Source organism: Oryctolagus cuniculus, chromosome 6 (assembly GCF_051225735.1).
Source record: "Oryctolagus cuniculus isolate XC-2025 breed Fujian yellow rabbit chromosome 6, ASM5122573v1, whole genome shotgun sequence".
In the NCBI taxonomy this organism is placed as follows: domain Eukaryota; kingdom Metazoa; phylum Chordata; class Mammalia; order Lagomorpha; family Leporidae; genus Oryctolagus; species Oryctolagus cuniculus.
Genome location: NC_142872.1, coordinates 26,634,907 through 26,650,567, shown reverse-complemented (window position 1 = coordinate 26,650,567; position 15,661 = coordinate 26,634,907).

The following is a 15,661-nucleotide window of genomic DNA, read 5'->3' as shown; positions in this document are numbered from 1 at the left end:
TTTGAAGATTTCTTGGGCTCTTCTTTGTGGGTGTCAACAGGTGGGGGGAGACCACACCTGCCATCTAGAGGAGAGGGGTTATGAGCGGGAGCAGGCTGCTGTGGGCCAGCAGGACCGGCGAGGTTGATGGGTGGGGTGTGGGCAGCAGCAAGAGAGGGGCCGAGATGCCTGGCGGGCTGGAACCGTGTTGGGGGTGGCCAGGAGTGAGCAGGAGGGGTCTGGGCCAGCGATGTTGGGCTTGGTAGTGTTGAATGTAGATAAGCACAAGGATTAAGAGAGAGGGAGATGAGCAAAGGAGCTGGGGATGAGTCGCGGTGTAGAGAGAATGTCTGGGAGTGTCCCAGGTGATGGGAGAGTGAAGCAGGACAGCACAGGTGGACCGCGGACGGAGCCCCTGTGCGCTGTGGCTGTGACCCCCAGCCCAGAACGCGGTCAGGGAGGCAGTACTGCTGCCGGACCTGCTGGCTCTCTGTGTGTCATCAGCCTCAGGCCCTGGGAGAGGCCACGGCTGGGCCTTGGGCTCGTCGGGACCCTTGTCTGCCAAGGCGGCGAGAGGAAGTGACTGGGCCAGGCGGGGGGCTGTGGCCCTGGAACCGGGCAGGTCCACGTTCTAGTCCCACGTCTGTTGTTGCTGTCTGTGTGACGCTGGCTAATTATTGAATCCGCTGAGCATCAGCTTCCTTCCCAGTACACCGGGATAACAAGCAGACCCGCCCCACGGGTTTATTCAGCAAATGCTTACTGGGCAGCTCTTGTGTGCCGAGCGCAGCGGGTTTACAGGGTAGCGTGTGGCACAGCCCTGTCCTCAGGACCCAGAGCAGAGGTGGACAGGGCACCAAGTGACCAAGTAGAATACATGTGCGGCTGCTACAGAGACTGGGCCAGGGAGGGTTAGGAGCGCATGGGAAGTGGGCACGCCTGGACTCGGCGTGTGTGCGGGGGTGGGGGAAGGATGTTTCCCGTGTCCCAGTGAGGGTGTCGCAGGCGCGTCTTGAAGACTGGGGAGCAGAGAGGGCGCTGCTTGCCAATCCTGGCTGCCCTTGATTCAAGGGAGCCCTTGAGCAGGTGAATCAGTCTCGCGGGGGCTGGGGTGGGGCTGATAGGCACAGGCGTCGGCACATTTGGGAGCATCTTGTGTGGTTCTAATGAGCTGCCAGCGTGGAAGACAACCGAACTAGCCGGACGGAGAGTGGGGAAGAGAGTGATCCTACCATGAGCGGCGCGTGTGGAATCCCCGAGGGAGAGGGGACGGCTGGATGCCGGGGGACGTCTGTTTGATAGGCCCTCTGACGGCCCGCAGCTCAGCATTTGTTAGTGAGCTCTGGAACCCACTGGGTACATCATGGCCAGCTGGAAAAAGCAAATAGGAAAAGGGAATTAGAAAAGGCAGGCGCATGCCATTGTGTAAGGAGCCCTTTCTGGAAACTTCTGTTTTGCGCATCGGAGTGGCTGCATGCCTGCACCTCCTGCAAAACCTGCTTCTTGCTGTGGGCAGTCACAGCTTTGGGATAACCGCTGGCTCCGCTGGACTGAGTGCGGGGGGAGGGGCTGGGGATGTGGAGGTGGCCTGCACAGGGCTCAGGCTCTGTCCTAGGATGGTGGGATCCTTGGAAGGGTTTTAAACAGGGAGTGGCGAGGTGGCCTCTGCACCAGACCCGTGTGCCCACTGTTCCTGCCAGGCTGGGAGCTCCTGGGCCTCTATGACATCTCACACACAGGAGCTCAGGGCCCCTCCTTGAGAAGCCAGCCTGCTTAGCTGCCCGTCATGGAAGAAGGTAAGAGATAATTCTGGGGGGAAAGTAGTCCCCATGCCTGCACAAAACGTACCCAGCCGACCCCACAACCAACATGCGGCGAATCAGCCGGAAGAAAGCAGCAGCTTGGACCCCTGGACTCTGCAGGACTTGTGAAACACAGGCGTGGCCCTTTCTGCCTCCCTGTTCTCACCCTGCCGCCCGCCAGGCTTGGCTGAATTGGGTGTGGGACGCTGCAGCCGTGGGCGGCAGTGCCTGTCTCTGGGACAGTGTGTGGCTTTGAAATGAGATACAAGGAGTTCACCTGTCATGGGCCTGGGCAGCTCCTGCGCTGTCACCCCCAGCTCTGCTGCTGCAGCACAGGGGCCGCGTGGAATCCGACCCGAGAGAGAGCGGCTGGGGCTTTTGTACCACTTTCCGGGGGCTTTGAGGGCTCCACAGAGCTAACAAAACACCTCTCGAGGCAGCAGCTGCGCGGACACCGTGTTTTGAAAGGGATTCAATTCCATTTCACCGATGGCATTTTCAGCCCTTTCTTCACATTCTATACCCCCTGTCTACCTTTTTATTTTCTATAGGAGAAGCATGAATGGGAATTAAAATTGCCTGGGAAGCCTGGGCATAAATATTAAAACCCTCGGCTGCTGGTTAAAGGGGCCTGTGCCTGCATTTTCTCTCCCTGGCCGCAATGGGCTCTGTCTCGGTGCGGGCTGGCAGCCCAGGCTCCAGAAGCCATCTTTTGGGTGCCTTTTCTCTCTTTCTGTAGCGGTCAAAGCAGGGGATAAGCTTGAGTGCCGCCAGGGGCCAGCAGGTAAATGCATGAGTGACGGAGACTGGGGAGCCCAGGATGAGCGGGGTGGGCACGGCTGTCACCAGGGCCAGCAGCTGCCGTGCGAGCTCACGGGCACCACAGGGGTACACAGGGTGGCCAGGCCTCGGAGCTTTCAGGAGAAGCTGCATCCTGGTGGACTTCTTGGGTTGGAATTGGAGGCAACTAAACCCCCCCCCCCCGCCACCGTGAGGCTGAATCGAACACGCTCAGCAGACTCAGCGCTTGGGCTGCTGCCACCCGTGGGCTGGCCTCTCATGGCCTACAGAAGCCTGTTACCTGCCTGGGCAAGGGGCTCCCTGCGTGTGCAGACCCCCCAAGGGAGCAGCTGCCTCTTCAGGGAAGTTTTAGTTTGAGAGAACGACTGAGTCCTGGTGAGGGAGGAGCCCCGGGTGATCGTACGTGCTCTGGGCTTCAGGGGCAGCACTGCGTGAGCCCTGTGCATCTCAGTTTCTTTTGTTTATTTCTTTAAAGACATATTTATTTGAGAGGAAGAGTTACAGAGAGAGAGAGACAGAGACAGAGAGAGATCCTCCATCTGCTGGTTCACTTCCCAAATAGTTGCGATGACCAGGGCTGGGCCAGGCTGAAGTCAGGAGCCAAGAGCTTCATCCGGGTCTCCCAGGTAGGTAGCAGGGGCCCAAGCACTTGGTCCAATGTCCACTGCTTTTCCCAGGCTATTAGTAGGGAGCTGGACCAGAAGTGAAACAGCCAGAACTCAAAGTGGCGCCCATCAGGGATGCTGGTGTTGCAGGCGGCAGCTGAACCAGCCGTGCCACAATGTCGGTCGGTCCCTCTAACTCTTTTAAATGAGGAAAATTCTGTCTGAATTGCCTCCCAGGTTTCTTGTGAGCTGGAAGGGATAATCTCAGCATCATGATTTGAAGATATCGGTGCTGGTGGCTGTTCTGGCTTTGTTCTTGGAAAGGGCGGCTGATTCCCGGCCTGAGTCCCAGCTCTGGCCAGAACCCGAGGGAAGTGAGCCTGGGGGCTTTCCGCTCTCATCTATCAGGCGGCCCCCGACACAGGGCAGCAAGGGGACGGCACGGACGCAGGCCTGGGTCCTGGGACCCAGTCATACGTTATCATTGCTGCTAGGGCTCAGAGCATTCTTGGAAAGTCGTGGTTGCCCCCGTCTGTTTAAATAGCATATTTAAGAATGGAAAAATTACCCGAAGTGCTGCTTCCCAAACTGGTGTTCTAAGGCACACCACGCCGTCGGGTGTGGGAGGGGTTGAGGGAAGGATTTCGCATGCAGCCGCCGGGGAGTCACTGCGTTCAGCAGGTGTCTTTGTAACAGGCCGGTTCTTGGTGGTTTGTTCCTTTGCTTTACTCACACAAATGCGCATTGTGAGCACAGATGAACGTTTCCTTAAGGGGGGGTTGGGCAGTCTGGGGTGGGTGGGTCCGGGGGTGCCGTCTCTGCACAGGTGTCTCAGTGCATCACCTGGCACTGGGCTGAGAGAACGGAGGCTTGGGCCTGCGTGTGTGTGTTTCTGTGTGTGTGTGGGGTGTGTGTGTGTGTGTGTGTATGTGGATGTGTGTGGGTGGGTGTGGGGGTATGTGTGTGTATGTGTGTGTGGGTGTGGGTGTGTGGGTGTGGGTGTGGGGGGGCAATCAGGGGAGCACACACTTGGGATAAAATCACACGGCAAGAAAAGCCCCTGCAGGCAAGGGGAGTGGCACTTGGAGGGGAGTGGCAGTTGCCCCTCTGTGTGGGAGTCCAGGAGGGAGGGGGGAGCTTGGAAGGGTGCAGGAGGTGCCGGCCCAGCTGGAGAGCCCTGAGCCGGGGCTGTGGGTGCTCCCAGAGATGGGGAGAACCGGAGTGGCCAGAGCCCGGGGTGAGGACACGGGGGTTTCTAGGGGGCAGGGCTCCGCCAGGGGAAGGATTTGGGCCTTTCTCCAAGGTGGTGGTGGGATCTGCACGAGCTCTCCTCGTGGGACAGGGGAGGCAGAAGGAGTGTTTGGTTGAGGTTTCAGGGAGGTTCAGAGGGAGCTAGAGGGGGTCGTAGGGGGGCAGGAGCTTCCCTGAGCCATGACACACTGCGACTGTCGCCTGGGCTGTAGGGCTGTGTGCCCCGTCTTGGCTGCCCCACTGGCAGGAAGCCCACCCAGGCCGGGCCCGCTCCCTGCCTGCCGCAGCTCTGCGTGCCTCGGCACCACGGCTGGCTGCTTGGCCTGTGGGTGCGCTCCGCTTTCCACGCACACAGAAGGCTGCCTCGTGGAGACCACCACGGCCTGCCCCGCTGCTTCTTGCTCCTGTTTGCTCTGGAATCAAGAATCTGTTGATTGTGCTTCCCCGGGGACGAATATCCTGCTGAATTCCATGTTACTCAGCCAGCGCGCATCCGAGGCCGTCCGTGTGTGCGAAATCCATTCACTAAACATTTATCGAGCATCTTGCCAGGCATGGGAGACTGAGAGGTGAACAAGACCCACGAGGCCCCTGCTCTCACCAGGCTCTCCTCCTGCAAGGGGACAGGCCTAGGTCAGGTGGCCTCAGGGAAGGGTCCGGCGTGAAGACGGAGCAGGCAGCAGCAGGCAGAGGTGAGGGGCGGGAGAGGGGAGTGACCGGAGGAAGGGAGCTTTGGGAAGGGCCAGCCGGTGCCAGGGGACACGATCAGATGGCCACCTTTCCTTGTTCTCCTGGAGAAGTTTGCTTGGGATCTGTGTTGGGGGGAGGGGCCCGGAGTGGTTTCCATCACAGTCACCCAGTGCAATTGTGCTTTTTCTTCTGGGCACGCAGGTCCCAGACACGGCAAACGAGCTGTGCTTCTCAGCTGTCTATACGAGGGGACCGGGAAGGCTGGTGATGGCACATGTGGCAGGGAGCAGCTTTGGCATGGATGCCCTGCGCCCTGCGCCCGTGCATCGGTGTCACTGCAGTGACAAGGGACAGCTTTTGTCGCTCAGTGAGAGCACTGAGGGTGGTGGGGATGCCGTGGCTGCAGTGACCTTTTGTGGCAGGCAGAGACGCGCCAGCGTTGAGACGATTATCTCAAGTGCCTGCGGGTCCCAGGGGCCTGATGGTAACATGTGGTGCTAATTGCCTTGAAGAATTCAGGGCAGATGTTGGCGGCTGGAGTTAATTGGCCCAGAGAAAGGCTGAGCCTGGCTCAGGACCAGGAGCCGAAGTGTCAGCCGCGTCCCGCACTGAGCTGGTGGAGCGTCCCCGTCCCGCACTGGGCACTGTGCTTTATTGCTGTATTGCACTCTCTCAACCTTTTCAGTGAACCAAACATTTGGTTGGCTGGCCACTCACCCTGCTGTCTGTTTATAGTCTCCTCAACCTGCAGGGGACGAATCGGTGGCCAGTTAATCAAAATCCTCTGTGGGACAGGTCGGCAGTGTGGGCCCCTACCGTATATCTTCTGGGAACGAGCTGTATTAACGTTCTGCCTCCACAGTCCGTCTGCTGTGGCCCAAGTCTTGTGGTCTTGCAGTCTTGTGGGTTCTCGATGGTGATGACTTTAATTGCAGAGAGTGGTGGTTCCGGGTCCGATGGTGCTGTCTCTTGTTCTGTTGGAGCACTGTTACCTGGAAAGGTGGCAGCGACGCTGGGGGATGCTCAGTGGTTTCCTGCTGTGGCTCCGGGGCTGCGCTCTGTCCACTCTTTTCCCCCCAAAAAGTCCTTGCAAGTGTCCGTACTTCTGACCATGTGAATTAACCCCGATTCGGGCCACTTTGTGCCAGCTGCTGTGCCCAGTGTGTCATCATCTTATTGAGTCCCTGTAACACCATATGGGTTGATGGCACCCGGGCGCCCAGTGAGTAAGCGGAGAACTAGGATTTGCAGTCAGTGGTTTGACTCCAGAGCCCTTCTCCTGAGTTCCATGGAAACAGAGGTGGCACCTGTCTCCTCGGCTCTGCCTGGGAGCTCCTGGTAGAAGCTGAGCACGCAGGGGAGGCTCTTGAAGTGCTTGTTAAATGATCAGTGAACTCAGAACTCAAACCTTGCCTGGTTTGAGAGCTGGAGCAGCTGCCTGCAGTTGGGTTCTTGTCCCACTGTTGTGTGCTTTGTAGCTGTGGTCTGGGGCAGGGGGTGTGGGGCAGGCGGGAGGCTGGGCGCAGAGCTGGTGCCTGGGTTGCTGCTCCTTTGGTTGCCAGGGAAGCTCAGTCTCCAGGGTGAGGGCATCGCTGCTGTTGAAGGCAGGGAGCCCTCGGGGTCGTTTGATATCGTTCCTTATTTTCTGAAATCGTTCACTCTGAGAATCCAAGTCCCTGCTCATTAGCTAGTCACGTGGAAGGAACATCTAGGCACTGTCGTTGCAGAATCTTCGGAAAGTCCGGTTCTGCAGGTGGGTGGTGTCTGCTCACGGGAGCATCTCTGTCATGGAGCTGAGCTCCCTGGGCTTTCTGCAGTGATGTCCCTCGTTCTCACCATCGAAAGTGGTTTCATCGTGACCACACCAGATCGTCTGAACAAAACAGAAACAGGTAAAGGTGAGGTGCAGACCACCCGACAATGCACCACCCAGAGCCGCCTGGTAAACCATTCGGTCAACATCTGTGAATGCTTAAAACTTAGCCTCACAGCGAGTACAATCCTATAAATACTAGTTTGTAATCTCTTTCCCCTGCACCTTTAATACACTGTGGCGATCTTTCTGTGTCAGTGAGTATGGTGCTCTGTCACTCTTTCTAATGGCGCTTTAGGACTCTCTTGCCTGGCTGTTTCATGATTAATTGAACCTGTCCCTTATAATGTGTATTTATCCGCATTGGTGTGGCACTATAATTATCCATTTAATCACCTGTCTTTCCTTCAGGCTGTGAGCATGTTGTGAATAGGGATTTATTTGAACCTGCAGACATACAGTAGGTGTCCAGTAGATGCTTGGATGGATGGATGGGAGGAAGGGCAAGGGAGGAGAAGTTTTGTTTTCTTATTGCTCGGGTTTGCTTCTGGCTAAACCTCTGTTCTGAATGACAGTCTATTAACCCAGGGCTGGCGAGGGCATTGTAGTGATTATATAGCTGGATGGTCACTGTTCTTTCAGTGCCACAAGTTAAAATCCTGGTGCCACCAAGAAGTATTGCTGACACCAATCAGATTAATTCCTGATCTTCTGGCAGGGAAGTCCTTGGCTTCTTGACCCCGTGTGTTCCAGTCCCTGCAGGTACAGCCTCTGCCTGCTCATCTCTTCTGAAGCCAACTAGGCTGCCCAGGGGAGGGCCTCTTACGCAGTCGGGGAAATGGGGTGTTGAGGGGTAGTCCAGGCTAATGGCTATGCTCATTTTCTCTCCCTCATCTTTTATTTTATGTATTTACTTTAGACTTTTTAAAAGTTTCTTTTCATTTTGTTGAGAGGCAGAGAGTAGGACAGAGGGAGGGATCTACCGCCTGTTGGCTCACTCCCCAAATGCCTGTAACAGCCAGCTCTGAGCCAGACTGCAGCCGGGAGCCTGGAGCTCCATCTGGGCCGGCCCCAGGGCTGGCAGGGCCCTAGGCACTGGCCCACGCTCTGAAGTCTCCCAGGATGCGCATTATCAGGAAGCTGGATCGGAAGTGGAGTAGCCGAACCCAACCCCGGCAGTCTGATGTGGAATGTGGACATCCCAAGTGGGGTCTTAGCTACCGCACCAAGCACCGTTTCCAACCCCTCACTCAGAGCCCGAGCCGGCTGCCTCAGCCTCATTGTAGTGGTATCCAGTGCGTTGAATGGTAAAGATGGAAGAAAAATCTTCCAAGGTCCTTAGCTAGAAATAAAATAGAAACCCGAGATGCCTGCCTCGGGGCAAAGTGACAGATACTGTCGAGCTGGGCTTCTGAACCTGGGGCACTCATGGAGGGGCCGGGGGTGGCCTGCCCTGTGTCGTAGCCGTGGTCAGACTCTCACAAGGCTTCGAGAACTTAGGTGGGTTCAGAAGCCCTGTTTGTGGAGAAGAGTAATTGGAGGAGCTGAGGCTCATTTTACTTAGCTGTAAAATGGGACAGTAGCTACTACCTCACAGGATCGGGTGAGGGTTGATCCAATCAGATACGGGAGTGCCTGAGTCCAGGCACAGTGAGGGCCGCGGTGGTGGCTGTGCCCCCCAGGGCGCTCTGCCTCGCTGTCCCTGTGCCAGCATTGCTGTGTGTGTTCCTCGGGCTGGGTCAGTGGTTTTAGCGGCTGCTGTGGTCGGAATGCTTGTGTCTGTACCCCCTCCCAGTCCTGGCCAAGTTCATAGATTGAAACCTAATCTCCAGTGTGACGGTATTAAGGTGGGGGCCTTTGGGGAGGTGTTTAAGCGATGAGGGCAGAGCCCTTTAAGGATGGGCTTAGTGAGTTTATAAAGGAGGCCCGAGGGAGCTTATCCTTTCCTCCAGGAAGGGACACGTGGAACGTGCCTTCCAGGAGGAAGAAGCCTAATCAGACACCAATCTCTCGTGCCATGATCTTGAACTTCCCAGATCCAGGGCTGTGGGCAGCTGCTGGGTCTGAGCCCCCGTGGGCTGAGACAGCAGCCTCACCCAGACAGGGCGCTGGACACAGGAGCACTCTGCACCCCCTTCATTCTTTATTTGCATGAGTTGCAATTTATGGAGATTTTTTTTGGATTTTGGCTAAACGAAGGGGGCAGGCTTCTGGTGGAGGGAGCACTTGGAGTAGAGAGGAGGAGTGGGCAAGGGCCATGGTGGGGATGCCTTAGTGTCTGCTCCCAGCACCGCCCTAAGCCTCGTGGCGAGAAGGCTCGGGCACAGGAGCTGACGTGGCTGTTGCCTGGGGGACGTCAGGAGCCCTGGAGCAGCCTCAGGGGCAGGTGCTCTCGCACGCAGGGACAGAAGTAGGGCAGCTCTGTCAGCCCAGGGGCATCAGGAGACTGTGCTGGGTGCGGCTGTTGGCATGTGTCGGTGTGTCCCAGACCGGCACCATCTGAAGAGCAGCCACGGTGCTCTCTCCTGTAGCATGCGGGGAGGACCTGCGGGTTGGTCATGTGGTGGATGGTGGATGCGCTGAGTCTGGGAAGGACACTCCGTGGGGGCTGTTAGGAGAGAGAGGATCCCCAAACACCAGAGGCCTTTTGGCAGTGGGCGGGGCAGGGGCAGGGGATCTGAGCTGCGGAGGACAGCGTGCCTTCCTTTGGCCCGGGGATAACGCAGACTGCTGTTTGAACGCGCAGTTCAAGGGAAGTGGGTCCCAGAGTGTGGGGCATCCGTGATGGCTTTATCCTTCTCCTGGCGGCAGTGTCAGCCCGTCCCCTGGGGTCTGTTCTTTGTGTGCAGCAGGGGTGTGCGCCAGGGAGCTGCGTCCTGCCTGAGGAGAGCCAGGCAGCCCTTGGCTATCAGCCCGCTGGCTCCCGTGAGCCATCTTGGGGGGCTCGGAGCGCTAGCCGTGTACCCCTGGTCTGTGTGCTCCCCCGAACGTGACTCTGTGGGGGATGATGTTGCCAAGTCCTCTGTGGGGAAGGGGCCGTTCCTTTCGCAGTCCCCTGCTTGAGACTTGTGCTTTGGACGGCCTGCTGGGCAGAGGCCCGGCTCTGGGGCCCACAGATTACGGGCTGCTGGATGCCCGCGGCTCAGGGGCTGAGCCTGGGGCCCGGGCTGGATTTTCGGGTCTCCTCTTTGACTCTCTCGTGCCTGCTGGAGATCCCCACTGTGCGGGGCCGGCTTCACTCTCTGTCAAGCTTCATGGCCGCTCTGGACCTAGGGAGAGTAAGGTGTGGGCAGCTTCAAAGGAGCCTGGTCCCTGGTGGGCAGATTTCTCAGCCTGGAGCCCTGAGCGGAGGTGTGGTGTTTGCCAGCAACACCGTGCCTGGCAGCTGGAGTCAGCTGAGCCTCTCCCACCTGCCCCCTGGGCCTCCTGTGCCCCCCTCCCCGCCCCGCCCTGACCCTCCCTCCTAGCACTGAAGCAACAGTGGGGCTCTCCCGCCCCCCTCCGGGAGGATGCTACTGATGCAGAGGAAGGACCTGTGGATGGGCGGAGTGGCAGATGCTGGGCATGCTGTGAGCCTGGGAGGGACTGCAGGACTTGAGAAATGGGCAGGGCAGGGAGAGGGAACGTGAGTTTTTAAGGTCCCCTCCCCCTGTCCGGGGTTTTGCTGGGTGACATTGCGACCTGACAAGATGGTCCTCTGCTGTAACACCTGTTAGGGCTTTTACATATTTCTTAATTTTTTTTAGATTTATTTTATTTATTTGAAAGACAGAGTTACAGAGAGAGGTAGAGAAACAGAGAGAGGTCTTCCATCTGCTGGTTCACTCCCCAGATGGCTGCAATGGCCGGAGCTGTGCTGATCTGAGCCAGGAGCCAACAGCTTCTTCTGGGACTCCCATGCAGGTGCAGGGGCCCAAGGACTTGGGCCATCTTCTACTGCTTTCCCAGGCCCAGCAGAGAGCTGGATTGGAAGAGGAGCAGCCGGGACTAGAACTGGCACCCATATAGGATGCTGGTGCTTCAGGCCAGGGCTTTAACCCTCTGTGCCGCATTGTGGCCCTGTCTTTCTTAAATCTTTAACTGGCAAGTGCCACCCCTTGGGGTCACAGGTTCCACATGCACAATGACCTCACACCATGCGAGAATCCATCCTTTCAAGGCCAAAACCTTTCAGCTGCAACCGATTTTTTGGAAGGGATGAAAATATCTTAAAGCTGTGTCATGAACTTCCTTGTCTTTCTAATCAGAACATTGATATTATTAGGAATGGCTTTTATTAACTCTATGCTAAGATATATTTGCCTCCCTCCAACAATCCGAGCTCCACTGAGCTGCACTTCTGCACCTGTGCTCGCTTCTGCCCCCGCCCCATCCCACTCCCAGCAGTAGGGATTTGGCTGTTACTTTTCATGCCATGCCCTCTCATTTTTACACTTTAAAACATGGTAACATTTTTATGATTTAAAAAAATGTTTATTCTCATCTACTTGAAAGGCAGAGTCGCACACACACACATATGCACACACACACACACACACACACACAGGGGAAGATCTTCCCTCCATTGCTTTACTCCTCAAATGCCCACAACAGCCAGGACTGGGCCAAGCTGAAGCCAGGAACTCCACCCAGGTCTCCCACATAGGTGGCCGCCATCCTCTGCTGCCTTCCAGGCTGTAAGTGGAGGAGCCAGGACTTGAACTGGCACTCTGATGTGGGGTGTGCTGGCCGAACGTGCTTACCACAATGCCTGTCCCCTCCCCCCAGATTCTTCTGATTTTAACAAACACACTTGTGTAGAAAATTAAGAAAATGCAAGTCAGTATGAAGAAGAAAGTAGAAACAAGTATGAAAAAAGAGCGTTTTTTCCCATCCAGTTCTCTTCCCTCTTTCTTTATGTATTAAGATTCAGCACAATGAATATATAATGAATATATATAAATTTGTCCAATTATTGAGGTATTTCACAAAGTAATGGAATAGTGTTTTATCATATGATATAAAATTTTAATCTACCTTGTCTCCTGCTTTAGCATTCTGGTGATGTTCATTTTTCAACTAATTAATTGTATGATGAGTGTTTTGGGGTTTCTTTTCACTCATTTTTAATGTTTTTAAAGGGAAGATTCTTGGGTGTGAGACTAGATCAGACCTTATAGTTTTGCCTGGTTTTTCCAGTTCTTGCCACGGACGGGTCTGTTTCTGTGACTGACCACACCAGCTGGTGGTGATGGGGCACAGCTCTGTCACTGAGACAGGGTGCAAGCAGGACTCACAAAATCCAGCCCCGTCAACCTGACCACTGGCGTCTCAGACATCCAGCTCCAAACCAATCAGGAGTAACAAAGGGTCACACTCTAACTGCAGGGTAGGGCCCCCAGCCCTGTTGGGGCTCCCCCAACCTGTGTGCGTGCCCAGCAACAGCCTGATAGCAGGCAACACCGCCATTTTGAGCATGTCGTGAGCATGCCATGTACAAAAGAAGGGACCTCGCCTGCACGGAGCACCTGGTGGGCTGCATTCTGAAGTGCTGTGTGCCAAGGGGGGAAGCCACGCCCCCACCCAGGAAGTCTCCTGCCCAGCTGCCCGCATTGTGGCCGTCGGTGGAGCCTCTTCCCACCAGGCTGTGTCCTGTGAGCTCCAGCATAGGCCTCCGTTCTAGGTTTCACGCTGGCCTCTTGTCCATTTCTGCTGGAAGGCGACCCAAGAGCCTGGAGTTGGCATCGGAGGGAATGTCTATGGCTTGAGAGAATGTAAGATGGCACAGCTTCTCTAGAGAACAGTTCTACAGGAGAGGGAACTCGGTGCCTGCATCCCACATCAGGGTTTGAGCCCCAACTCCAGCTTCCTGTTCACACAGACCCTGGGAGGCAGCAGGTGACGGCTTGACTATTTGGGCCCTTGCCACCTACATGGGACACCTGGATCGAATTCCTGACTCCTGACTTTGGCCTGGCACAACCATGCTTATTGTGGGCATTTAGGGAATGAACCATCAGGTGGAAGGTCTCACTCTGTGTCTCTGATTCTGTTTCTGTGTCACACACATGCACACGAGAAAATACTTTGGCAATTTCTTAATAAATTCAGCATAGTATGCTGTGACCTAGGCATCCCATTGTTTACCAGTGGGAAAGGAAATCTGTACCCATACAAAAGCTTCCCTATGGATGCTAATAGGAGCTTTATTTGTAATAGACAAAAGTTGAAAATAACCCAAATCCCATCAACAGGTGAGTGGACATACCAGTTGTGATATATTCATATAATAGGATATTGTTCATCAATAAAGAGAAATCAAGTGTGTTTTACATATAACATAGGTAAATTTCAAGATTATTTTGCTGAATAAAAGCAGCCAAACCAAAAATAGGACACAGTATATGACCTCTTTTGTATGAAACTCTGCAATATACGCACTTCCATAGGGACAGAAAATGTTATGAAGACTGGTGAGAAGATGTGATGGAACGATTTTTTTTAAAAGATTTATTTATTTATATGAAAGGCAGAGTAAGAGAGCGAGAGTGAGAGCGAGAGCGAGCGAGAGAGAGAGAGAGAGTTCTTTCATCTGATGATTTATTCCCCAAATGGCCATAACAGTCAGGGCTGAACCAGGCCAAAGCCAGGAGTCCGGAACTTCTTCCAGGTCTCCAATGTGAGTACAGGGGCCCAAGCACTTGGGCCATCCTCTGCTGCTATCCCACGAGTATTAGCAGGGTGCTGGATCAGAAGTGGGACAGCCAGGACTAGAACCAGTGCCCACATGGGATGCCGGCGCTCCAAATGGCAGCTGCACCTGCTCGGTCCTAGCGCCAGCCCAGAGGGAGAGATTTACCAGGGGGCACGTGGAGCCCTCTGGGCCTGAAGGCTATGTCTAGTATCTGGATTGTGGCAACATGGGCATATATATGTCAGAATTTATCAGATAGAACTCTTAAAATATGTATGGCTTACTGTGTATCAATTCTACCAAGATAAGACCAGTTCTGTAACAAAACAAAACAAAAAAGCTGCTACTGTGTAGACCACTCTGTTACTGTAGTGAATACAGAGGCCAGACAGCTGGTACAGGAAAGGAATTTGTTTAGCTCATGGCTTTGGAGGCTGAAATTCCAAACAGCCTGGTTCTGGCCCCTGCGAGTGGACCCCAACCTCGTTACCTCTGGGAGGACAGAGTTGCTGTGAGAGTGCGTGTGACAGGGAGATTCTGCAAGGGGAGACAGGGGCACAGGGAACCAGCGCCTCCAGTGACCTAAGAGCTGTCACCAGGCCCCTCCTCCTCTCAGCACCGCCACCCTGGGGAGCTAGCTTGCCACACGTGACCCTCTAGGGCACACGCTGAAGCCACAGCCGTTACATACAGCCGCTTTTCTTTCTGGGAACACGGTGTCAGTTAACATTCTGACCAAGCACACGCGAATGCCCTTCTCTGGCCAGCGTTGTGGCTTAGAAGGTAAAGCCTCTCCCTGCGGTGTCGGCATCCCATGTGGGTGCTGGTTTGTGTCCTGGCTGCTTCACTTCTGATCCAGCCCCCTGCTGATGCATGTGCCTGGGAAAAGCAGCAGAAGATGGCCCTCAGGTGCTCCTGCCACCCACGTGGGAGACCCAGATGAAGCTTTTGGTTTCCACATGGCTTAGTCCTGGCCATTGTGGCAACTTGGGAAGTGAACAAGCAAATGGAAAATCTAGATCTCTCTCTCTCTCGTTCTCCTTTCCCCCCTCTCTTTAACTCTGCTTCTCAAATAAATAATCTTTTTTTAAAAAAGGTTTATTTATTTATTTGAGAAGCAGAGTTACAGACAGAGAGAGAGAGAGGTCTTCCAGCTGCTGGTTCACTCCTCACATGGCTGTAATGGCCAGAGCTGGGCTGATCTGAAGCCAGGAGCTTCTTCCAGGTCTCCCATTTGGGTGCAGTGGCCCAAGCACTTGGGCCATCTTCTACTGCTTTCCCAGGGCATCAGCAGGGACCTGGATCAGCAGTGGAGCAGCCGGGACTTGAACCTGCGTGCACATAGGATGCCAGTGTTGTAGGCAGAGGCCTAACCTATTACACCACAGCGGCGGCCCTTCTCACCAGATTCCTGACACTACTGGGTACTATAATTTTTAAGTGTCATTGATCAGTTAGATAGGCTAAAAATCCAATTGTTTTGTACATGTTTATTTTCTGGTAGTTTGAACTTCAAAAAATATTGGTCATTCGTACTTCTGTGTATTTTTTATTCATCTCTTTTATTGCTGTCTTACTTGTTTATAGTTTTTTTTTTATTTATTAAGAATATTAAGCTGGTGCCGCGGCTCACTAGGCTAATCCTCCGCCTTGCAGCGCTGGCACACCGGGTTCTAGTCCCGGTCGGGGCGCTGGATTCTGTCCCGGTTGCCCCTTTTCCAGGCCAGCTCTCTGCTGTGGCCAGGGAGTACAGTGGAGGATGGCCCAAGTGCTTGGGCCCTGCACCCCATGGGAGACCAGGAGAAGTACCTGGCTCCTGCCATTGGATCAGCGCAGTGCGCCGGCTGCAGCGTGCCGGCCGCGGCGGCCATTGGAGGGTGAACCAACGGCAAAGGAAGACCTTTCTCTCTGTCTCTCTCTCTCTCACTGTCCACTCTGCCTGTCAAAAAAAAAAAAAAAAAGAATATTAACTCTTTTATAAATTTCCCAGTTGATGATTTTAGATTTTATGGAGAACTTTAATTTTTTTTTTTTTTTTTTTTTTTTA